Source organism: Triplophysa rosa, linkage group LG5 (assembly GCF_024868665.1).
Source record: "Triplophysa rosa linkage group LG5, Trosa_1v2, whole genome shotgun sequence".
In the NCBI taxonomy this organism is placed as follows: Eukaryota; Metazoa; Chordata; class Actinopteri; order Cypriniformes; family Nemacheilidae; genus Triplophysa; species Triplophysa rosa.
The window spans coordinates 15,993,560-16,020,971 of record NC_079894.1 but is presented as its reverse complement, the minus strand read 5'-3'; the positions used below and the strand labels follow the sequence as shown (position 1 = coordinate 16,020,971).

At 38.1% G+C, this 27,412-nt stretch overlaps 1 protein-coding gene across 1 annotated transcript in view; it reads right to left on the bottom strand.

The window, feature by feature from the left end:
- Positions 1-27,412, bottom strand: part of rgs18 (regulator of G protein signaling 18) — a 71,128-nt gene that overhangs the window by 42,701 nt on the left and 1,015 nt on the right. The window lies entirely within an intron of this gene.

Here is a 27,412-nt window from a genome sequence, read left to right as displayed (position 1 = left end):
TAGGTCCCTGGTCTGTCCAGATGCTGAAGGATGAAGTGCAGTCCCATGTTGACAGCATCATCCACAGACCTGTTTGCTCTGTAGGCAAACTGCAGGGGGTCCAGTAAGGGACCAGTGATGTCCTTCAGATAGGCCAAAACCAGTCTTTCAAATGATTTCATGGCCACAGACGTTAGAGCCACAGGTCTGTAGTCATTAAGTCCAGTAATTTTGGGTTTCTTTGGGACTGGGATGATGGTGGAGCGTTTGAAGCATGAGGGGACTTCGCACAGCTCCAGTGATCTGTTGAAGATCTGTGTGAAGATGGGGGCCAGCTGGTCAGCACATATTTTTAGGCAGGCTGGTGACACACCGTCTGGGCCTGGTGCTTTCCTTCTTTTGTTCTTTCTGAAGACCTGGCGCACATCTTCTTCAGTGATCTGAATTGTAGGTGTGGGAGAGAGGGGGCTTGCTGAAGGTGTGAATGGTTGTGTGGAGAGGTGTTCAGGGCGGGTGTGGGGTGTTTTTTCAAACCGGCAATAAAACTTGTTCAAGTCGTCAGCTAGTTGTTGGTTCTCCAAAGTGCTGGGGGATGGTGTCTTGTAACTGGTGATATCTTTCAGGCCTTTCCACACTGAAGCAGGATCACTGGAAGAGAATTTGTTCCTTAAATTGTCAGAATAATTCCTCTTTGCCCCTCTGATCTCCTTTTCCAGTGTGAATTTGGCCTGTTTATACAAGACTTTGTCCCCTTTCCTGTAAGCATCTTCTTTGGCCTGACGGAGCTGTCTGAGTTTTGCCGTGAACCACGGTTTGTCGTTGTTGTAAGTTAGATAAGACTTGGTAGGGATGCACATATCCTCACAGAAACTGATATATGAAGTTACAGTTTCTGTCAGCTCGTCCAGATCGGTGGCAACAGCTTCAAAAACAGTCCAATCAGTGAGATAGAAACAGGCTTGTAAATCCTGGTCTGTTTCAATAGTCCATCTTTTAACAGTTCTTAATACAGATTTTGCAGATTTAAGTTTCTGCCTGTAGGACGGGATAAGATGAACCAAACAGTGATCAGAGAGTCCTAAAGCTGCTTGTGGAACAGAGTGATATGCATCCTTTATTGCTGTGTAACAGTGATCCAATATATTACTGTCTCTGGTGGGACATGTGATGTGCTGTCTGTATTTTGGCAGTTCGCGGGAGAGATTTGCTTTATTAAAGTCCCTCAGAATAATGCAAACAGAGTCCGGGTGTTGTTGTTCTGTGTCTGTGATCTGATCAGCGAGTTTCTGTAAAGCTGAGCTCACATGTGCTTGCGGAGGAATGTAAACACTCACGAGAATGAACGAACAGAACTCCCGCGGCGAGTAGAACGGCTTGCAGTTAATGAAGAGTGTTTCTAGATCTGAACAGCACATCTTCTTTAACACGGTTACATCTGTACACCACCTCTCATTGATGTAAAAGCACGTCCCGCCACCGCGCGATTTCCCCGTTGATTCCGCGTCGCGATCTGCTCTGATCAGCTGGAAGTTAGGAAGTTGTAACGCGCTGTCTGCAATGGCGCCGTTCAGCCAGGTTTCCTTGAAACACAGAGCAGCAGAGTTAGAAAAGTCCTTGTTAAACCGGGAAAGCAGAAGGAGTTCGTCCGTTTTGTTGGGTAGAGAGCGGAGATTCGCCAGATGGATGCTAGGCAACGGCATTCGAAATCCGCGCTGTCTGAGCTTCACAAGCGCGCCGGCTCGCTTCCCCCATCTGCGCATCCTCCTGAAGTGTTTGACCAGAGCTACGGCTCCGCCGACAACAATGTCCAGCAAAACGTCAGAAAACTCAAAAACCGGTAAAAGATTTTGTGGTGTGTTCTGACAAATGTTCAGCAGGTCATCCCTGATAAAACTGATCGTATTTGGGAAACAAAAAACAGGAAAAACAAACAAAAACAGTACAAACACTGAAGAGCAAAGCACAGTAGCTGCCATCCGCGGCGCCATCTTGGATACCATCATTACAGCAAAAGGAGGATGTATGTATCCAATTAAAATAAATTATACTGTTTTATGTACTTTATGTACTTTTGGACCGCGCTGTACTATGTATTCATATCTTCATTTACACTCTAAAGCAATATAATACTACAAGAGCCATAGTAATACAGAGATATTATTTTATTCAACATAACATGCCTTGATGTTGCTTTTATTATACCCTTGAGCTTAGTGAATGGATGAGATCTGAAGAATACAGGTTTTTATCACCATGCCGTGCCTGATCTGCCAATCATGGAGGAACATGAAATGAACACTAATGGTGGATTCACACGGTATGCGGCAGTCGCGATTGTCTAGTTCATTTTCAAAGGGAAACATGCGGTAAGTGGCAAAACGCGGCCCGTTTCGTTGGAGGTGCACAAGCGGTGCTCGTGCATCCAAAATCCTGCAACTTCCATGGGCACGGCTCTTTGCAGCAGGCGCAGCTGAAGATAAAAATATTTTATATTTTTGTGAACGGCAGCGGCAGCCACATCAGCTTAAAGGCAGCTCCGCGCGGCAATTCCACCGCTAACCGCGTACCGTGTGAATGCCCAAAACACGCTTTAGATGCTTCGTGAGGAAAAACCCCTCAAAATACTGTTCAATGACAAATACAGGAGACAGGCGCATAATGAGTTATACCGAACAGAGTTTTTTCTTTTTACCCTGTACTTTATGATTGCTGTTCATGAATCATTCACATTGGCTCATGGCTTGAATTGGTTTTTAAACCTGCCCTGGGAAATCTGAAAGCCCTTCTGCTCGCACAGAACACCATGGGCCCACAGGTTACAAAGAAGATTTACAAAATCTTAAAATGAAGATGTACTTTGCTGTTTACTATTCTTGAAACAGGAACAGTTAAAAAAATATTTTTGACAATTCTGAAAGTCTCACAGAAATAGCATCTTATGCATCGGCGTAGGTCTTCATTACCCACAGAGACAGTTTGAACATTTTCTCAAGAAAACCTTTGTTTCTGACAATCCTTTTAAATCATAAACACAAAGCAAACAATCCTTTTGTGTCTCATACATTAAACAACAACAAAAATTTACTTCAAACGGGTTATATTTTCATCCTAATGCTGCCTGAGATGTTCAGAGCATATTCTTCTTGAAGAACTTCAAACATTCTTTCTTTGGGGAAGTTTGGAAGGTTTTCCTCTGAAAGATTTTGTTACACCGGCTCATATTGTCTCCACAGAAATGTCTGTCAAAAATAATTACTTCCGCATGCATTAGATGGACTTGGAGGAGGCATATGGAAAACTGTACAAACCAGACTATTAACATATACAGTACATATATCTACCCATATTTGGTTTTTGGTTTATGTTTTTTTACAACATTGCTCTACAGCACACAGTACAGAAAACAGCGAATTCTTATGCTGTGAACCAAATGCGAATGACACGATTTGCGTGAGTAAAAGTCAAAGCAAGGATTTCAACTCGTGCAATAAATTTGCGCAAAGAGTGTATTGACACCTACTAAGACACTCCCCATCACACAATGTTTTTTGCGTCACTCGCGAAAAATAACGAACTATTTCTGCGAGTAATAAAGAGTGAGGAATGCGATGCTTTGGTGTGAACATAGAATTAAAGGGAGGGGGTGGGGCACAGCGTTTCATGCATTCTGATTTCTTTACCATGTTAAACATGCTTGATATTGTCAACTTGTCAAAAAACGAGTTGGACGTATGACGTAGTATTTCTGTGCTCGATTCACTCCCCCAGCATTCGTATAGGTTTCTGAAAGTTTCTTTGAAAGTTTTTCTTAGTCCCTTGTTGGACAGTTCTCCCAGAAAAGCACGCCCACGAGTAGTCAACCCGCGAGAGTGAGATGAAAGAGCACGTCCACGCGTCAACCATGGAGAGAGGGAGAAAGAGCACGCCCATCAATGTGTTCCTTCATTCGCAAAGTTCAGCTGTGTTTGTTTGCTCACTGCATTTCGGTGATGAATGTTATATAAACGGTGGATATAACGCTGGATTTAGAGATCGAGAGATGTAATGTTGCCGTGTTTGAAAGTAAGCAGTCTGCCAAGTTGTAAATCGGATGGTGAATGAATAACAAGTTATTGGCTTGGAAAAAAGGGAGTCGACTCTGAATCATGCAAACGAGTCGTCCCTAGTCCGATTCGCGGATCTCCGCAGATTAACGTCACTACATATAGTCCCCGCCTACGTTTTGCTAGGACTGCCCGCGAAAACTTCACTCTTCTCCACCAAACACTGTAGCTTGTGAGCCTCATTCGCAGTAGACCAATCACAGCAGACTAGACCATCAGACTAATCACATCAGACTAGGCTAGCGGAAAGGAGGGGATTAGATAGATGAATCGCGGAACGAATCATTTGAGAGTGAGTCAAGAAGTAAGGTAAGAATAACTACCTTTTATTACGAAATAATAGTGTTTTTACAGCTTCTATGTACATAAACTTGTCGTTGGACACTCCATAAACCAAAGTAGGACCTTAAAAATCCCTAATTATGTAGTCTTTAAATAATATAATAGAGATTATAATAAACATTACCAAAGATAATATATTAACAAGATGCACCACTGCCATTACAATGAACGGGGAGGAATGCAATGCTCAATATGGCCGCTCTACAAAGTCCCGCCTTCCTGTAAAAAGATCCAATCATCAATCAATGAAGACTGACAATTCTCTGGGGCAGGGCTCATGAGCAGTAGCTGAAGCGACTTCGAAAAAGATGCATTTTAGTGCAATTTAAGGTTAGCAAACCAAAGTTATGGTACAGTCCATATCAGGTTTAATCTATGATCTGAAAGACGCTATTCAATTGTGATTTTTGCCAGCGATATTAGAAATATCGGCCTTTCACCATTCAAGGAGATAGGACTGTTGTCTTGCTCTGACGTAAATAGCTGCCCAGAGGCATTGCAAACATGGCCACCGAGTGGCACAACTCCCATAAACTGACTTTGATATTTCTTAAAGGCACAGTTCAATGAAAAATTTACTCACCCTCAGGTTGTTCCAAACCTGTATGAATTCAAAAGCAGATATTTTAAAGAATATTTTTTAAATATTTTATTTTAAAGAAAGTGTTTTTATCTACTGTGGTAATCAATTGTGCCCCAGAACTGTTTGGTCACCAACATTCTTCCAATTTTTTTGTGTGTTCAGAAAAACAACATTTATAAAGGTTTGGAACAACTTGAGGGCGAGTAAATGAATTAAAATTTTTGGGTGAACTGTTCCTTTAATCCCTGGTCGTGAAGTGGTTATTGAGGAATATCAGACCGCTGAATGGGGCAACTGACCAATCAGAACATTCCAGTGAAACGTCTAATATGTTTCTTGAGACAAAATTCAATACACTTTTCTTCCTGGTTTTCAGTACTCTCACACCACATCGCACATTACAGTACACACATGACAATGAATGCCGGACAGGTGATGGTTCTCATTCAATGGAGGAAGAAGCCACCCTACAGTGCGGCTAACCTGTGTTGTCTAATAACTACAGAGTTGACCTTTCTGATCCCAATCTCCCACCTGACCTTTCCTGTACATTCACACTCTACCGATGGAGCAGCTTTCCCGACAATAACCACATCTTACAACTCCCAGATGCTTCGCTCTCTCCAGCGCCCTCATTTTTACTCCATTGTTCATTCCGTTGCTTGTTCTTTTCTTTTTTTATCTCTCTAACATGCAATTGTTCTCTGGCGTAATGCGTCTCAGTCTCTGTGTTTCTCTTCCCTCAAGACTCATTACTGTTTTGTGCTTCTCTCTGTCTCTCAGAGCCGCTGTTGTTCTGGACCTGTGGTCTCTCTCTGCTCATTATTGCACTTCTACAGCATTCTGGGATTGAGTCACGGAGCTTTTCTTCCATCTGTTGTACCTGCAACATAAACTCCCACAGAACCTCTAGAGGACAATGTAACATCATAAAGATCGAAGGCTATTTGATCCCCGTTCATCTTTTAATCCGATAAAAGTTGAAAGTGTCGAAACGCTTCCGGAAAGATCTGGGGTGCTCTGATTTTATAAATGGGCATATTGTGGAATTGTCTAGTTGAAATATAAGCTAGAGTGCCACATCAAAATCCCCCCGCCCCCAAAATGGTTTTAAGTTTTTTGTCCTTTTCCACTTATTCTGTAAGCCTTTTAATGAAACGCTGTACCTTTAAGATTTCAAAGTAAACACATTCGCACATAGACAGCTGCTCTATTCTTCAGTAGCAGCCTTTTTGCAAAGCCTGCGACAGGTTCCCAAAACAATCTGCACTATTAAGATCGAATTGAAATGTTCAGGGACCTTGTTAAAAATAAACTTCTGCTGCTCACTTTCAAGCTGCTCATCTTGAACCAGGGAAGTACAGTATGTTTTCGTAGTACATAAAACAAAAAAATTTCAAAAGGTCAAGGAAACTTTCGTTTCTTATTATATGACCTCTCTGAAAGCTCATCATATTTCCATTTACATTTTAATAGCTGTGCAGATGCTTTGTTTCTGAAACAACCTCAAATGCATACTCATTTTCTTGAACTGCAAGTGCACAGTCTGTCCTCAGTTACAGCCCCCTGAGATTGGCAACATTTTCACGACTGGGGCCAGAGCAAAGGTGAGCAGGCTTTTATTTGAGCTGCGACTAAGAGACAGAACGACTGACAGCTCAGGCTAAAGGCTTGTGTCCCCGAACAGTCACAGCATCTGTGAAAGCATTGTGTTCCCTCAGATCTGCATGCTACGGCCGGCCAACAGACCGCCAACGTGTCGTTTTCTCTTATTCGGATTTGACAGTTTTCTCTTTTTATGACATCTTTCCAGGTGGCACAGGACGTGACCACATGTCCACGCAGACCTCGCTCGCTCCCTTGACAGACAATACGATTGTCCTGATTCAAATGACGGTGAAACACGACACGGCCGATGCCAAATTGCAACTTAAAAATGTCTTTTTCATTAGCACTTTCCCCATGTGAACGATTACAAACTGAAATGTACTAAGTGATGGATTTGGTTTTCCACAACACAAGATTTCTTGGCTCAACGACAAACATCCATTGAGCAAACTTTTTTTAGGGAACAGATCGTACTCCAAGTATGTTTCAAGCGTTTACTAAACTCTGTAGTTCTTGAGACAAGACCACTGTAGCCCCCAAATTGGTGCCGCAGATACAAATAAAACTTTGGACACAAAAAGGTCCAACACAAAAGTATATAAGTGTGTTTTTATTACTGAAGAAGCTACTAGCAGCTGTACTGTCATCCATCTTTTAAACTGGTGTATGTACCCTTAATGGAGAAATTTAACAAAGAGAAGATAACAAATGGTTAAGTTTCGGCACGATGACTGCACATAACTCCATATCAACGTTTTGTTTTCCCTTGGTGAGTTTGTTCCACCCAAACATTGTGTTTTATTGTTACTCGATTCCTCAGCTTCTGTATTTGAATTAGATACTGGAATGAAAACGCTGTTTATCCTTCCATGCCTCTGCTTGCGGTAGTTATTCTCAAATACCACAAACATGACTGCATCGAAAAGACAATCATTTTTATATCTTTACCACAGAAATATGGATAAAGCTGGTATGTCAATATTGATTCCTTTAAGATAAAATAATCTGAATACAGTATATAGTGTGTGTTGCCGTATAGATGTTGTTTTTCTATTGTTTCTTTTTTAATTGACTTTGCATTGACATATACCAACTTTTTGGTACTCAAACGGAAAAGCACTTTACTCAGGTTTAAATGCGAATGATTTTTCTTTTTTGTAGTATCAACATCTGCTGGCTTGTGTGTTTGTCACGCAGCAGACGTGACCTTGGCATAATCTGCATGAGACACAACCCAAATATAGACACTGCCTGAAGGTCGATCACCCCTTACGCCAGCTTGAGGTGAGCTCTACATCCACTTTGATTGACAGGTGTGGGAGGACTAGCACCCTGACCAACACCTCTCAAAATAACCTGGAACCACCACCACCCCATTCAATACAAGGGTGGCACCATGGGTTTTCTTGGGGATTAAAGCCCTGAATGTTTTTATCAGGTAGTCTTTAGTATGTTAGTATGTTTGTGTTTTTTCCTATTAACCCAATTTAGCTTGTGTATCTTGTTTTAATTACGATCCTTACAATTGGTTGTTTTTCATCCACCCAACTGTGCTGAACTGCTAAATATTTAGAGATATAACTCTAAAAATGAACTCTTTTGGCAAACATTGGGAAATAAACCAAATGCAGGTCTTCAAAAAATCCTTTTCGAGACACAATTTAGACCTCAAATTCTTCCCCAGAAACACTCATTTTAACCACTTGCTAGCACTTAAACAAACCTAACATTTGGTGAACCAATTACTGTATATCATATCATGACTGTCTACACGTCACAGCGATGCCATAGAAGAACCATTTTTGGTTCCACAAAGAACCATTCTGTCAAAGGTTCTTTAAAGAACCATCTCTTTCTTGCATTTCTATAATCTGAAGAACCTTTTGTTGCCACAAAGAACCTTTTGTGAAACAGAAAAGTTCTTCGGATGTTAAAGGTTCATTATGGAACCATTTAGACAAAAAAGGTTCTTCTATGGCATCGTGAAGCACCTTTATTTTTTGTGTATATACATTGGGCTACAGAAAATCCAAAATTTTTAGATGATAATAGGATTTAATAGAAAATGATTGTAGATTGTGAAAATATATCCCATTCTAATATATTCAAAGCCTGGCTCACATGTACATGTACACTAAGACCCTAAAACTGCTCTTAATACCATGTCGTCAAAATGTTCATTCAATACAAATAAAAAAAGTCAAGTCAATATCAAGTGCTATAATTGTCAAAATTTTCTCATTTAAACTCCTATCAAGAGATTTCTCAGTCTTTTTTTAAATACTAATAAAGATAGATATCTTGGAGGCACAACTAATACCACATTGAAGCCGAGTCTCATTTTAATGTCTGAGTCAGTGTGTCAGAGATTCTGAAAGGTCTCTGCTGAAAGACAAACCCGCCACAGAGAATCGTTTCATACCTCTATGACAGATGGCAGTTTTTATAGCCTCATAAATGCTGCTTGTACAACCACAGTAACATCCAGGATTTTATTGAGGAGAAACCATCACATATCATAGTCACCTCATGGGCTTTGGGTGTAGACAACATCATCTGACAGATTCCAACAATATCACATAACCTTTCAGAGGACGTTTTCTCAATAATTTTATTTTTAAATGAAAATAAACCGTGACAATTTAATCGAATTGGCTTAAGAGGATCTGTCACTGTCTTACGTTCATTCATGTTTTGAATATCATGCTGGGATGTCTTTAGCTATTGATCGGCATCACGTAGCAAATGCTTTTATCCAATCCTTCTAAAGCAACTTAATGTAAAATGTCCTGCATGCTAAAGGGTAAATAGCTTATGGGTTCCGTTGAGAGTACACACCTAAACCTTTTTAGCCGAGATGTGAGCTACAACCTTGCAGCTCAGAATTTCACCCACTACATCATTACAATGAGATCGTTTCATTTTTTTTTTCAGCCAAAAATGAAAATTCTGTTATTTACTCACCCTCATGCCACTTCAAATCTGTAAGCTTTCGTTTTATCTGTAAAACACAAAAAGAAGGAGTCTTTACCCAACCCTTTTACGAGTCAAATAGTCCATAAGGGTGGTGCGCTACATACTGTACCAAGACTTCTGGAGCCACATGATATTTTTGTATTATAAATGGAAGTCATTATTCACGTGACTTTTTTTCCACAATAAACTGCATCAACTTCACAACAGTCTGTTTTCCTTTCTAATGCATTTTAGCATGTTTGCAGTAGTTCACTTGCTGTACAATGTCTTGTGGGACTCCATCCTCTAGGGAAGCTCCTCCCACCTGCTTCAGGAGACCTAATGACACCAGCGCTGTGACAGATGAAGGGCAAACATGTGCAATGGCCTACTTGAATGTTGCTGTGACTGATAGGTGCATCAATCATTGGGCTGGTAATACTCAGAAGACACTGCAACTTTAAGAAAAGTAGGCCAAGGATTGGCATTGCGGCTGGCATTTTTTGGGTTATGTGCGCGTAAAACCCAAGGCTACTTTAAACAGCACCTACAACCATTGTTGACTTTGTTCTTGAACATGGGAAGATAGAAGATCGGGGCTAATTGTCACACAGGGAAGCAGGTTTGAGTCAAAAGGTTTAGAAAAGGTCAGAATACTTCTGTAAATTTTGTATAGATGTAATATGTTTGGTAAATATAAATTAACTATGTCCAGTATAATAATATTTTTAAAAAAATTGTTTATTTAACAGTTTTCTTATCTGGGCAAAACTATTGAGAATTTTTTTATACATAGAAAGCTATGTTTCTATGTAAAGCGAATAAAAAATTAAGTAAACAATTTTGAGAAATATTGACTGCAGTACACTCTTAAAACCACACATTACACATCTCTGTGTTATTTCTGGGACAAGACATTTTGTGTTACTTTTAACTTGTGTAGTCCCTTTCATTTCTTTTGCATAAAGTCAACACAAAATGTGTTTTTGAGGGTGTAACAAGGGTGACAACTAGCCCCAAGCTCCCTAGACTCCAAAAACAATTTTTTTTGTGTTACAAAATTTTAACACAATGTGTGTTATTTTGTGTTGATTCTGTGTTAAATAAAAAAGGACAACATAAATCTGAGAAAAAGACACAAAATGTGTTGTCCTTAACTAGACAGAGAAAAGCATATTAGTGCATACTGTATATATATTTACATTTATGCATTTGGCAGACGCTTTTATCCAAAGCGACTTACATTGCATTGTATTATACATTTGTTTTTCTGACTATGTGCATCCCCTGGGATCGAACCCATGACCTTGGCATTGCTAGTCCCATGTTCTAACCACTGAGCCACAGAAAAGCATATATATATATATATATATATATATATATATATATTGTGTAATATAAAATTTTAATTTTAAGATGATTTGAAGTTTTTAAGAGTCTACAGTAAACTGTCTCTTTATACGTCATGTAGTTATGAAGCCTCCATTTGCCTAAAGCAACAAATTCATTAGAAACAAAGAAAAGTATGTTAAAATGCAACTCAGTTCCAAAATCAAGGCTTGCTAAAAAAACAAAACAAAGGAACAAAAGAATTTGTCAATAACAACAACTTTGCTACCCACACAATGTGCTTCGCAATCCATTCTTTTCAAAACCGGCTCACAGCAGCGCTGGTCTTGAGTTGAGAAAGACTTTATGGGGGCTGATCTTTAATGAGATCCCCCTCCGCCACCGCTGATTTCATGTCAGTAGGTGCATCAGCATTCTTCCTGTGACACAGAAGGCAAACTCAGGCTTCGTTCCAAGTCAAATCTCATTTCATTCACGCTAAGTCCCTGTGTGATGATAACTCTGCAGCATATTTATGAGACCGAAGGTGGTCTGCTTTTACTGCCACCGTGACACGGAGTAGCAGATGGCAGTGAAATTCATATGACTGATGAGGCTTTATTAGTCAAAGGCTTTGGGGCAGAAAAGCACGTCTGTTTGATCTAATGTTTTCGCAGTTTGTCACCTTTAGATAATAATACCTTTTCATTTGATTTCGTGTCAAGCTCATTGTGCCAGAAGTAACTCCGCCCCTGCCACATCTTCTCAAAGATATGACACCCGTTGTAATTGTTTCGTCAAAAATCTTTCTCCTCGTCGATCTTTCGCAGCAATTTACATATGCCAAAATATCCAGAGGTTTTTTTTCATATACAGTATGCTCTCTTAACTCTACTGCGAGATGTAAGACATCAAGGTATATGTAACATACATGTGCTGTATGATCATTTTTAAGATGGTGACCATACCTGCCATAAAACGGATTACGCATTTCTGCATTATCTTTAAATAAAAACTGTATTTTTTAAAATATTATTCAAATTTAAAAAAGCTTGGTACGTTCAGCACCAGTATGTAAAACTTCCGTGCATGTGAAGGTGAATATGGCCTCGTGCCTTGCAGTGCGAATGTGTCATGTTTTTCAGCTCTACAAGCCTGTAAAAGCTTCTCAGAGGTATCGTGATGCGTCTGTCAGCCTGAGGATTTCTCTGTAGACATCTACAAGTAAGAATCATGCCCCACAGCTGATCCAGCACTCACTTTCTCATTGAAAAACATGCATGTCATAAACATGCAAAATGGCAACGTCTCTCAACTCCAATGCATACATTAGCAAAAATGGCCACATTGGCATTTTTAAATATAAATGAATATAAAAAGGCATGTACTCCAATTTCATCAGTTTTTATATTGACAGTAACATTCAAGGACAGTTTTATGAATTTAGTACAATTTACTTTTTTCTTACTTTTTATGTATATAAACATCTTATAAAACCATTATATTTAGACAAATGTTGTCTATTGGGAATAGTTACATATCTATTGAACACAATGGGTCAGTCCTCATCATTAAGGTGCCATAAAGAGGTACGTTTCTTTATGATGGCTTTAAATGCATATAGGACAAAAGAATATGTGTGAAAACAACTCATTCACACTGTCTGATTGTAGCGAGAGTTGACATTTCTGTCTATCAACTGCTGTTTTCTCATAAATGGTTGATAATGAAATGTTTCCCACTGTGCTTTGCAACAAAAAGTGCCGGTCATTGACAGAATTTGCCCTTTTGCAGACATTTTCCATCACTTTTTCAGTATCTTCATACCGGAAAAAACAAGCATATATGCACTCTCAAAATAAAGGTGCTTAAAAGGTTCTTCACAGCGATGCCATAGAAGAACCATTTTTGGTTCCACAAAGAACTATTCAGTCAAAGGTTCTTTAAAGAACCATCTCTTTCTTACTTTTTTTATAACCTTAATAATTTTATAACCCCAAAGAACCTTTTGTGAAACAGAAAGGTTCTTAAAGGTTCTTTATGGAACCAAAAGGTTCTTCTATGGCATCGAAGAACCTTTTGAAGCTCCCTCTTCAAGAGTGTAGATACCGTGTAGGTGTGGCTGTACTTTTCATTTTGCTGTAATGGGCAACATCCACCTTAAATGAAAGACTGAAAACATTCTGTTCCTGGGGATTTTTCGCAGCGTCACATGAAAATGAATTCTAAACCTAGCCAGAGTCCCTAAGATGGATAAAAGGGGCTAATAAAAGAGCAGAGAGGCATTTAAAGCATTTCGGTAATACAATATAAACCATTCAAATGGGCTCCCAGTATTCATCGAAATTGCCCTATTTAAATGTAGTGAGGTTCATTAAGTTAAATTATTATAACAGCAAGCAAGTGACAAAGCTGGTAAGAGAGAACACAGCGTGTACCGTACATCCCACTATTGGTCCTAAAGTTAGGCCTAAAGCACAGACAGTTTGTCAAACATCTATACAAACTGGCTGAATAAGAGATATCACTTTTTCTATAAACAAATTTAATGTATGTCCTCGTTTTCGCATGGGTCTAAAGAAAATTTAAAGAAAAACAGTAAATAATGAATAATTAGAAGAACACTGAACAAATGTATAGCACAGCACATCTTTGCCTACACCAAAATTGAGTTGCATTTATAGGGATGTGAACTAGCTTGCTCAGATTTATTTTTGTACAGTCCCAGACACTAAGTGTGCACAGGAGAATATATCAAATGCCCCGGAGGATGTCCAGAAGCAGAACACAGTATCTTGGGTTTCTCAGGCTTAGACTGAGAAAAATGGCTTATCCAGGATGGGAGATGATCAGGCCCGATTACTGTGATTGTCTCTTGCTCCTAACAATAGTCTGGGCACAGTGATAAGACTCCGCCAAATCGTCAATAACACAAAAAAATGATGGATGAAATGCAATATGACCTACTGTTTAAATCTGTTGTGTTTGCCCCCAAAGGCAGTTCTTTAGTAAGCTTTCACAATACAGCTACTAACTATAATATTGTATTCCACTGTTATTGGTTAAAGATATTGCTTAAAGGAGATATTTCAATAAAGAACTTGCATAATTGCACAAACACATTCTCAAAAAAACAAAATTACAAAATTTAACTTGCTGAATTAAGATCTTTGAGTTCTCTAAGCAATAGTAATTGTTCTCTGTAATACTTTGTGTAGCCAACTTGGATTTGTTTGTTCACTACAAGCTAAATGTTTCATTCAACCGATAAACTATTATCACAGCAACTACAGATCGTTTTCAGTTTTTAATTAGCAACAAAGTGTGGTTTGCCATTATCTGCATTCCTGCGCGGTTTCAAATGACTGTTTTCCACAAAAGCAAACAGTTCTTCCAACACAAAAGATGTTTCAAGACAAAATACACCTACACCTTAGTATCGAAGACCATTAACAAACGCATCAATAAAGTTAAAAGAGGAACTGGAACATCAGCACACGACAAACTTGCAGCAATGGTAATGACAACAATGACAGTATAAAATAAAACAGTGAAATAAAACCTTAATGATATTTACCATATAAACATTTAATGTGCAAACCATGCTGGGAATTCACAAACCCTAAATAAACCAGCTAGTTAGGCCAATGCTGGTTGGTGTAACATGTTTGTATATTAGGGGTGTGACGAGATCTCGCGAGATCCGATGTGTCAATTTCCTTACGCAATAGGCATGATGGAGTGCTGGGCTCAAAATTGCGACCATTTTAGTCGCATATGCTCCATAAATGTAACCTGTGTGACTTCCAAATATATTTGGGAGCATTTGTGTGAGTGCACATTTTGTTGTGGTGCGACCTGTTTTTATTACTGTTTCCACCGTTTTTATATGTAAACACACGCTAGACGGGCGGGTTTCAACGTTCACGCGCGTCTCTTGCATCTGCAGCACTTCGCGTATAAAGGACTAGTGTTTACAGCGGTTCGTGCAGCGCACGGCTGAACAGCAGCTGAGCTGTCTGTACGACAAGTAGAGTATAGCAATTGCAAGTTCACATTACGTTATTTTAAATACATTCACAGCCAAACCTCTTCAAAAACGGATCATCTGTCTCTTACATATGTGCAATGTTAGCATAAAACATGATGTGTTTATGTAGTTTTAACTGTTTCTCTGAAGCAGTGTTAATTTCGTTAACGAAAACTATGACGAAAAGTATTCGTTAACGACATGTTTTCACTGACGAAAACGAGACGATAACTAAATAAAAATGAATGCATTATAACGAAAACTGTAATAAAAATACTGACATTTTCGTCAACTAATAAAAACAAGACGAAAATATTCTTGTCCCACCTGGCGGACATCAGTTTGCGCGCACGTGCTGCTTATCTCATATAAACGGAAGAGAGAAGTCTCTGGGAGAAGAGGAAGCACACACATGTATTCTGTGTCTACACGCGGTTTACAAAGCGTCTTATTTTCCTTCACGATCGCCAGTAAAACGCCGCAAACTTGAAGCGCGACTGCAGGCGAGTAACCACGAAACACATTACGAAGGCAAGCTCAAAGGTTTTTATATGCCAATGTTAAATTAACACGAGCTGCTGCATAACGTGAAATGCAACATAAAGTCAGCCAAAAGAAAACCAGCGCTGTCCTCTACTGATTATAGAAGTGATGAAGTGAGTCAAACTGTACATTCCAACCAAATATGTAACATGTTTGCATGACTAAAGAAATGTAATGCAATTTATATAATATGTCTTTTTGAAAGCTATTTCTCATTCATTGCTGTCTCAAACAAAGACAGTGCAGCTCTTTCTTCAAAAAGACATGCCATGAGCCAATAGCCTTTGAGCGTGAGGCCTGTCAGAGCGTTTCATTGGTTGAATGAACTGAATGAGCACGCCCTACTTAACGAGTAATTTGAGTCAAATGGGATTGAATGAACTGGAACATGTCGTTCATGGTCTAATATTCTGTGTTCCAACAATGCAAATCTAGTTACTGAACTTTTCTGAAAAATAAAGGTAATGACCTGGTTTAATTTCATTCTAAGGTGAAGTAAATTATGTCAAAACAGCTGAATCTTTGTATGGAACATTTAATTACACCAAGTAAATGATTTAAACCATTTAGATTTTAGTAGACTAAATATAATGTATATTTATTCGACTAAAATGTTTTTCATATTTCGTCGACTAAAACTAGACTAAAACTAAAATGATGGGGTTGACTAAAATGTGACTAAGACTAAATTGCATTTTCGTCAAAAGACTATGACTAAAACTAAATCAAAATTTGCTGTCAAAATTAACACTGCTCTGAAGGCTATGAGGGTTCGGTCAGTGGAGGAAGGAGGATTGACAGTGTGATGTGATCGCCACCTCTGCTAACACGAGCACTTGCAAAAGCATATAGAGAAAACAACCACAGCTCTTTACTAAAAGCTGCACCTGTTAAGAAAACAAAGCATAAATTTTGTGCAATTACTGCCTGTCATTTGAGTTTGTGACAAATATTTTGCAGTGTTTACATATTGGTTATTACTGCATAATATAATTCATTAAAAGAAGTTTAATGTGTTTCATAATGTACAAGTTGTTTTTATAATGCCTACATATTTTTGCATTTTGTGTTAAGGTGAATAAAATACTATTTTCCCCTATATAGTTCATCATTGAGGATTTCTTAAAGTCTAAAAATCTTGTCTCGTTCTCGTGAACCCAGTCTCGTGTCTCTTCTCATGAGATAAGTTTCTCGCCACACCCCTATTGCATATGTGACCCAGTCTGTGAAAGCCAGGCGAAAGTCTCAAAATCTAATTACAGTATGAGATTAAAAGCATCAAAGTAGTCATAGCCATAATGACGAATGATGAAAATGACGACATACTATAATAGATTTCAAGATACAGAAAATACTGAAATGAATCATTTTAAATACTGAAAAGAATGATTTTATTGAAACTATTTTAACAGTTTGCACAAAAAATACTGAAAATTGGCTTTTCTGTATAACATTGAATTCAGTCTTTGACATGACCCTGCTCACTTAGTCTATACTTAGTCAATATTAAATATATCAAGGTTATATTTTCCCATAACATTTTTTTACATTATGTGAGATGATTTTACGTGGTAAATCGCAAAAAAATGACTTTAGATAGGTTTTCACAGGCAGGGTCACATATAGATTCAAAATACAATGGCTGCATTTGCAGTTATAAGTGAAAGCAACATAACGTATGCTATTATGCGTAACTTCAACTGCTCATAAGCACAACATTTATTTGTTTGGCTGCCTCTACCTCCATCATCATCACAGCTCAAATGAACGCTTCAGTCTACTGCCTGCAATAGATCACTTGTGTTGTGGAGCACCAGGGTGCACAATGAGGAACTGATATGTGTGGCCTGAGGGGGTAGCTGAATGATCTTACCTTTCTTCTTGTTGTCAAATATTCTAATTAATTTGACTTGATTTGTAAGTTTCTTTTTTTGGTTTCCCTTTCTCAGTCCGAGTTACACAGAAGTTTTACATCACGGTTATATTACATTCAGTGCTCCTTTTGGCAAAATCTTTTTTTATGAGAGCCTGACAATATTTTTCTTCTATCTTTTGTAATAAGCAATGATTAACCAACAGGAATGGGGCCTTGAACAAAAGATAATAACCGAAAGTTTTTTTTTTTCCACGGCTAATCATTTATCATTGTGCGTTATGACAAAACCCTGTGATTGCACGTTTGTTCGTTTTCTGTTGAATTCTGCTCAGAAATTGTAAGCACAGGCTCCACACCGCTATTATTTTTTTACGATCCCATTTGGTGAAGCTAGTGGCGCAGAAATTACACACTTCAGCGTTAAATACTAAACAACAGGTCACTCTATAAGTTTTCATTTAAGATACTTTCAAAACATTGGTAGCCACAAATGGCATAAATAATCATGTTTACTCTCTCACAGCCCGGCACACTGTTATTGAGAAGTTTTCGGCGTCAGAGCATCGCTCTGTTTGCTTGATTTAACGCTAGGCTCCGGGCCAGGCCATTGAAGGGAGTTTTATAGAGAATGAGAGTGAGGTTTTTATCGCTTCACCTGAGCGATAGGCGCTGCATGATAAAGAACCAAAGGCGATTTGTTTTCCAGCCTTTCCTATTCTCTCGCTCTGTCTCTCAGTATACATCAAATGCGCGGGTCCTTCTGCATCATTATGACAACAAGGTAATTAGCTCTGGCGAGGTTTAAATAATTTGCTTCATCTTTTTTTCATGAGTACAACAGAGAAGTTGAGCAGTGGGTTCTAATGATCTCAAGTGATTAAACTGAAATCATTCAAAATAATCGCCTTTCATTAGTGTCAACATGAATGAAGATACGTCGGCCTATTAATACGACCGGTATAATAAAAACGGCGATTCGCTGATGCTGTTTTAAGTTGCGCAAAGTTTTTGTTAATCGCTCTGATATGGTGATACCTTAGGGAACAAATGGCTCATTAATAAAACCCTGCTTTGACTTGTCCTTCAAATCCGCAGACTTTATCAAGTGAGAACATGTCTGCTATTAATGGAACCGACAGCTGTTATGACGTGACGTGATTAGAAACGTTTACCTCGGCTTGTAATTGTCCACGACTCTATCGGTATGCTTCTTGCATTAATCCACCTTATTGTCAGGTGTGTTTTCTGAGCTCTGCGTCAGTCCTGCCGGCATAGACCTTAGTCGAACGTTCTGTAATCTAAATCCAGCAGAGACTAGAGTGTTTCCGGCACAGTGTGGTATTAAGACCAGTCCCCTCATATCTACTATTCAAAGAAACCCACCTGCTGAGAATGGATCTATGAGTTTCTGAATAAGCTTAGCTGGATTTTGAGTCTTGCTGAGAGGTTTTTCAAGCTTTTGTGTGTTCGCTGCAGTTTCACTGAAATTGAATTAATTGGTTTGGTGAGGGCTCTGAATATGCTGGCCATGAACACCTTTGGACATTTGACCAACATGGGGACAATCCAATTCAAAAATCCAAAAGCCTTAAGAAATGTTTGAAGTGGAATGTTTTAGAGCACGATACCAATTTTTATGGTAAACGGCCTGCTACAGTACGTGGATGGCAAAATACAGCAGTGGTTTCCACAAATCTTGCCCAGATTTTACATTGGACAGTTCGACACAATATGCCAACAAGAACTACATACGGCTATTTTGCTGGGTGGTTTTATTTTTTTTATTCCAGTAAGTTGTGTTGGTCTGCTGCCTGTGAACTAAACAGCCAGTTTTCATCCATCCATGATTTGCAATATGAAACACCATCTGCATTTCTAGCTTTCAGATAGTATGCAATGATTATTATTCTGGTGGGCATTGAACTCGAAATACTGCACAAATGATTGCATATATTAATTTAAACTCTATTCTATCATTTAGCATTGATGAGTGTCCATTACTGTGCCTCGTCCATAGTTTTGAAACTGCTCATGCTAGGCCCCGTTAGCTAACCTCTCCACCCATACTTAAACCTGCTTCCATTAAAAACGCATTAGTGGTGCAAAATCCTACTCAGTCCAACATCAAATGAGGCTCAATGGATCCTCTGCCATGTATTTTAAACCATCCCAACAATGATAAATCAACGAAAGCAGACAAACGTCTCTTGTTCATAAGGACGTTGCATACAAATGGAGAGAAGTCAAAGCTGCACATGTCAATTTTCTAAATGCGGTTGATGGGAAACCCACTGAAAAAAAAGGGATGTGGTAGGCTAAAGGTAAAAGGAATATTCAGTGCTCAAAACAACCGAAGCTGAAGTGTTTTTAGTGTTTAGATTTGTTTTAGTGTGAAGTTAAATCCAATATTAAAATAATCTTTTTGCCATGATGATATAAGGTAATATTTGATATACAGTAAATGTGATATGACCTCTATTTATAAATAAAGAGTCAGAATTATTTTTGTTTTAAGAAAAGCACAGGATGAAAGTGAAAGTGACCTATTTGTCAGTTATGGTGACCCATAACTGAAATGTGACCTCTCCATTTAACCCATCTAGTGAGTAGTGAACACACGCACTGCAAGTCGTGAACACACACACCCGGAGCAGTGGGCAGCTATCACTGCAGCTGCCCAGGGAGCAAACGGGGGTTAGGTGCCGTACTCAAGGGCACATCAGTCGCTACTATGGTCAGTGGCCCTGAGAATCGAACCGGTGACCTTTTGGTTACGAGTCCGACTCTCTAACCACTAGGCCACAACTGCCTATTTTTTTACCAAAAGCAAAATACTGCAGGTGGAAAAAGCCTAGAATCAAAATTCTGTTTGACTAAATGCCTGTACTATGGGCAAGTGGAATATTGGTTTCAACAGAACAGTACATGCTGTGAGCAGTAAAGCATATAGAGATAGAGAGGCAGTCATGCTTGACCCAGCAAAGGTTAATCACAACTCATGCAACTACACAGGTTGTAATTAAAGAACCGGCACTTGGCAGTATGTCAGCACAAAACATTATAAACCTGAAGAGAAAACCACTATTACCAATAATTATCCAGCACGCAGAAACCAAATTATTTTTTAAACTCCCTGAAGCAAAACCAAAATAATGATGGTAGTCAAACACTCTCGTCGTTCTACAAAAATATAACCCACTGCAAAGCTAGAGGGGGAAAAAAAAAAAGAGGAGAAACGATCTCTTCGCTATTCGACAGTAGTGCTTAGCAAAGGCAGTAAGTCATCAAGGAATGAGAATTTAAGATTCTCTTCACTGACATCGAGTTGTAAATCATTCTCATGTTACATATTTTGACATAACTGCATTTACATGAAACTGTTATTTTCACATAACAGATAGAGCTGTCCAGTGGGAAAGTCAGCAGCCATTCTATAACATGGTCAGAGCAGATATGATGAAAAATATGATCGTCTGTGTTGAATGCTTAATATTGCAGCATATGGGACATGCATTAATTCAAACCATACTGTAGTTGTAAAACTAAAGTTTCATCATGACCAAGATACATGGGATTGAAATAATCAATATTTTGGATATCAAAAAGTTTCTAATACATTCTTATTATAAAATATCATTATACAATATGATAAAATAGCATTATATTCATTATATATTTTTTAAAAGTATTAAATAAGTGTACTAACTGGACTCTATCTGTAGTTTCTTGATGAATTCTAATTGTCTCTAAACAATAATCTCAATAATAATGACTAGGATATTAGAACTAGTAGATAAGCGTTGTATGGTAATAGCATTGTTATAGTCAAAAGTTAAACTATAGATTTCTTTTGTTGAGTGCAGTGGAAGTATTTTTCTGCCCTCCTTAACTAAAATTGTAATATCATCATATTTTTTATAATACTGTAGTTGTAACCAAAGTAACACAATACAACACACTGAAATACATAAAATCTGCATTGGTCCCCAAGCTTCCTAGTTAAAGATTTTGTTAGAAATGAATAAAATATGAGTACATAAAAACCCAGGGACTAAAATAGCGTTATTGTCTCAATAGCTACAGTAAGTCTACAATAATGATTTTTAATGCAGAGATGTCAGGTCAGCTTTGGCAAAAAAATTCAGGCTTTCGACAATAAATGTGTTTGTGTATATTTTTATATAATTACATCAGATAATGCACTTTAATTTACTATTAGTTACTCCTGATGTATATAGCAACACATTAAACACCCTTAGGAGCGATTCAAATTTCATGTCTAAAACCACACGGAAAACTCGAGCCGCGCCGCTTTCTCTGTCAAATGACTAGAGACTAGGCTCTCTGTAAAGGTGACCTATCTCATCTCGATGCGGCACCTAGAAAAATGTGAGCGCCGCACCGTATGCGAGTCGCGACCGCATTGCTCTCTATTTGCGCGAAATGTGAATTGCCCCTTATGTTATTTTTTTTTACTTGACAAACACGCAAGTTAATGTGGTCGGAATTATTTGTTTAAGTCTGTTTGGTGCCCATACGTTATAGAAATTACATAGAGGCCTACTTTCGATTTAAAGTCCCAGTGAAATAAAAAATTACAATGCCTATTTTTTCATGAAATATTGCAGCGTTTATTGTAAATAGTTTATCAATGTGGGTCAATCTCTTTTTAAAAAACATGTGGCCTCATAATCTTTAGTTAAAATCTGAAAATGCACTTCCGTCCTGTAATGACTATCCATCTTTGATGACGTATGTTTTGGGCATACAGCTTGAGCGGAGCATCCGTTAACTTCTGCTGCCAGTTCAATTTCAATATGCAACGGCTGTTTTCATACATCAAATCGCACAGAAAGACGAAAGCCACGCTCACAAATTTTCTCATTGAAAATTCCATTTCACTCGGAAATGCGTCAAAATACGGAAGTAAAAATGATCTGGGACTTTAAGTCTTTTAAGTCGCCAGAGAATGAACCCAAATATAATTTATCAAGTCAAATATCTTTTAAAGAGATTTTGTCTGTAATTATTTTCCATCCATAAAGAGAAACAATCCTAAAAATGTTCAAAGATTAGAATTTATATAAAAACACCCCTTTGTACAGTATGTTGCATTTGTTCATTTATCCATCTTCTTTTTATCATCAGCACTGTAGTTTGTAACATCTAAAACAAAAAATGCTTCATTGTGTTCATACATTTTATACAGCGATGTTATTGAACAGCATTGAAATGCAAGACCTTGCAGTCACATTGCAGGTGATTGAATCGTTGTAATACTGTATGTAGTGGATCGCCATCCCAGCTAGTGCAAAATCATAACTATCATACTATCATAAAATTATAAAATAGGAAAGGTTCAGTTGCTTTCATATAGCCGAGGCTCAGTCCTGTAGCAGTCCAATAATTACCTCTACTGTGTGCACAGACTTTCAAAAGTACGCCCATCCCGAGAAACATTTACTGTGTAACAACTAGCCCCAGCCTCCTTTTTTTCCATTCAGGCACAACATTCACTATAAAACGCTCTGGTGCATTAGCACTGGTGTGCATGACTGACTCATACGGCCATAAACTGAACAAACACCATGAACTCTGACCTGGAGCTGTTTACGATTTAGTAATACGTAATAATTATTTCACAATTAATGCATTGTCCACTGTAAACCTAATATGCCATGACAATAGCTTCCCTTCTACCCAGCCAGGAGCTAGATTGGGTTTGATTGTTTTACTATATTACATTTGCCACAGATAAAGTTTTTGGTACAATTGAGCTCCTCACTTCAAAAACTTCCAACAGAGGGTGATATGAGGCTGAATGTAAGTTCAAGGGTGCCTCACCATAGATATGTCATGTGCAGCCGGCCGACACCCAATTTTATCGAAATCCCCTGTATTGCCCTAGGATAATTCTATTTCAAGGTATTACTTTTTAAAACATAATTTGTCCCCAGGCTTTGAAGAGAAAGGGGGCTGAGTAAGCAAATCGATACTGTAGCCCAGCATGTTGTCTGCCGTTTAATTTGCTCTGCAGATGAAAGTAATCAAAGAATCCAGAGAAGACTATTCAAGGTGTAAACAACCAAATCCATTCACACTTAAAACACCCTACAGTACTGTACCAGATAAATATTACATGCTGCAAATACACCTGAACATATTGCATCAGATCTAGTACAAGATCAGCAATTCCAGACTCGACTAAAAATGATATACTGTTTATTTAGGCAAATATTTCGAAATGCAATTTTCAAAGTTGCAAATTGCCTCAAATGACGTTTGTAATTTTTTACACAAACAGAAAAATGCTTTAAATTAAATAATACGAGCACGTTTGTGGTTTGTCACCGCACCCATAATAAAATGTTCTAGGTCAGTCCTTTACTGTTAAAATGTGACTCAAGACCGAAAGGCCATGTGGACATACAATGTAAAAATAGTAACTGGAAAACAGTGTAGTGTAAAGATGCTGTTGCCTTTCTGAAATAATGAGCAACTGCAAGACAGAGGTGGAGAAAAGTATTTTACGTTTTTACGAGGACTCTACCAGAAGGAAAGTATTTCATGTTCACAATCTAAAATTCTGTCAAACCAACCATCTGTTTCATTAACATTTAGCGCTTACGTTTTTTTTTCAAACAGACCTAATTTTTTTTACAGTATCTGTACATCTTATAGCCAAAACACTTAAAGGTCACAATGAATCAAAACAAGCCAGTTTATTGTCTAACATCTAAACCAGAGGTATTCAATTAAAGTTCCAAGAGGTCCGGTCTTTATATTTTCTTCCAAACGGAGGTCCGGACAATATGTTTTTTGAAAATAAATAAATATTTAATCAATTTAGCCCAGTTGGATATAATGTATATACTGTATAAAAGATATGATCTTTGATCAGGCCATTTATTTTATATTTTGATATCCACAGTATGTATTGTAGGCTCAGTGGCTTTAAATAATTTCCCAATTGGAACGTTGTTCATTACAAAATGTGACCCTGCTTGTGAAAACTCAGCAAAAGTCCTTTATAAAATCATCCTACAGAATATTCTTTGAAAATATAACAATTTCTTCAATATTGACTGAATAATTCCAAAATCGTGGTGAAATTAATGCTTGAAATTAATCTTTGATGGTTGTTATCTAATAATCAATTAGATTATGAGACTTTAGCCTGGGTTTTCACAGGGTCACAAATGTTTACATGCTGATCAATAATGCTAAATGTAGATAAAAACGTTATGGTTAATAAAATATCACAAATCTGGTTGAAAGGTTGGAGACATATAGCAAACAGTAAACAGACAGACAGATACAAATGCTTTAATTTTTGCTGCATTTTGTTTACGGTTGTGTCCATTTACCTGCTCTGCGTGTCTGCACTACTGTTGTTAAAATAAGCACGTGTTTGCTGCTCTTCATGTCTTTGGCGGCAGAGAAGCAGCGTGTTTGGCGCTAGTTAAAGATATTAGAGGACATGATCAATTACATAAACGTTCCTGAGAGCGCGTGTGATGTGATTCTCTGTTCTCGCACGGCTCAATTTAAACAACCAAAATAGTCAAACGTCTCGCGGTCCGGATGGAATGAAGCAAAGATCCGGATCCGGACCGCAGTCCGCCAATTGAGGATGACTGATCTAAACCGTAATAAAGTTAGAGTTGGCTGATATGTACTCGACAAATACAAAAAAAACTCTATAAAAATTACATAAGCAAGAAAATTACTTCTTTATCTTGCCATCCACAATGTTTCACATCTGCGACTTAATTAAAGCTTATTGCCTATTACAAAAACTGAATGAGCCTTTTTCATGTGTCATGCCCAAACCACCCTTTTTAATAGGAAATACTGTAGGTCAGGACAGGCAAGAAAATTGAACTTGTCAATAAATTTCACAGGGTCTTTAAGATTGTGTTTCCCTTTGTGATAAAGGTAACGCATTAGAACATTTTTTTTGTAAATTAGAAAGGGTCAAGGTAGTCTTGGTATTCAATCACGATCCTGCTCAGCACAACCTAGAGATGCATTCGGCACCGAAAATGGTTATTCTGTATTTCGTAAAAGAAAAATTGCTGCATGAAGTGACTCTTTATGAACTCAATTTAATGTCCTACACATACAGCCGTTGCAGTGACCCGAACAACATATATATTTCCTAGAGATGGAAGGACAGATATACAGTACAGTATCTGCACATCTTTTTGGTTTGGTAAAAAAGCAGCGTTGGAAGAAAACGTCAGGCTTCTCAGCAGAATGGAAGACATACCAGAGCCACAGATTCATCTATGCAGTGTGTGCTAGTGAGGTGCAGGAGATGATTACCACACAAATAAGTTCCAGTGCCTGAATCCCTCTTCTCTGCAGGCAATGTGAGGGAAATAAAGCAAGTAGGGGAACAACAAAGAGCAGGAGAGGAACTGGAAGTGGGGGGGTAAAATGAGGAACAGAGAAATGAACAGACAGGGGAATGGGAAACAGTGGAAAGGGGAAGAATACGGTAGGGCAGAGGTTTAGGAACATTTCAATTACCGTGTAAACAGACAACAAAGACCACTGGAGACTATATAAGAGTCCTTCGCCTCGAGGGAAAGTAATTTCTCCTCCCTCAACTCTGCTTCAGTCTGAAATAATGTCAGACACTAACTGTGCAAACATTTGATGTTCTGACTCAACTGACAGACTTTCATTATATCTGAAATTATCTTCAAAAGCTTTGGGGTAATGAATTGCCCGTAAAGATTAAATGTGAGCCACCCTCCCAAGAGCGGAGATCACTTTTTAAGTGCTCGCGAAGAACATTTCCAAGCGTCCACTCTCATTAATGTTGTAATTGGTTCTGTAATTGGCTGTAGCTTATTCAGTTGGAGTTGTATGGAGGAATTTCATGATATGTCTTTGTTTTTGCTGTGTTTTTGATATCTGGCAGTGTTTATGAAATCTGGGGACTTTTTCCGGCCCCAACCCTACAGTATGACCAAATCTGGGCATGTTCCGCCCCGTTACTATGACTACAATCTACATTGAGCAAGGCCACAGTTTTGCCACAGTTAAAGACAAGAGAAGGAGGTGAAGAAGGGGAAACAGGTCATGATGACCATGACATAATTGTGGTGGGAGAGGATTTATATATAAAAAATACACGAAGATTGGTTTACCACCAATAGAAACGGATGAAAGAGGACAGGAAAAAAATAAGAGATAACAGGAAATTTCATGATTGGTTTTTAGAAAGGACCACCTTTCAGAAGTTTTACTATAACTGTAGACTGGAAAACACTTGGTTTTCAGATGACTTGGACCATCTCACTTTGTTTGACTCGAGGAAATAAAGTTAACTCTTTGACACCTGGACCTTCTTCTTCTTTGAGAGATTTTTTGAACTGCAAGATCGTTATTTTCACCACAACAGTTGTAGGTTATACATGAAACTATAGTTATGATTATGCTTTTTACTTTCAGGACATTCCAATGCCTTTGAATCCAACACTTGCCATATTTACAGCCAGGTTTTTTCAAAGTGTACAAAAAAGTTGGATTCAAAGTCTACAAAAATCTGAAAATCTTGGATTTTGCCTTTCAAGTATAAACTTCACAATAAACGAAAATGTAAAATTTGAACATTCATCTTACAAAAGAAGGACATACCAAAGCTATTACAAAAATAAAAACATTTTGTGAAATAGTCCACTGAAATAGATATGCTTACAATTGATTTTTTTTATTATAACCTACTGAAGAGGCATTCTTACTAGCAATCTCTGATTTTGAACCCCATTACATTAAACCCCAATGATGAGATAAAAAACATTAAAATATGAATAGATACTAGAAAGCATGACAAGACTTTATCCAAAATGTATCACACGTTTGGGAAAAGTCAGAACATTTCCAATTGAAAATCCAACAGTGTGGAACAAAAATAGAATGATGATATACCAAGACTTATCCCATGCATAATTGATTTAGTCTCTTTGTGAATATCAAACTGCACTTCTCTTATATTTTCTCAGTTTTTCACAAATCTAATTTTCAGGATTTCCCCCATATGTAATCAATAG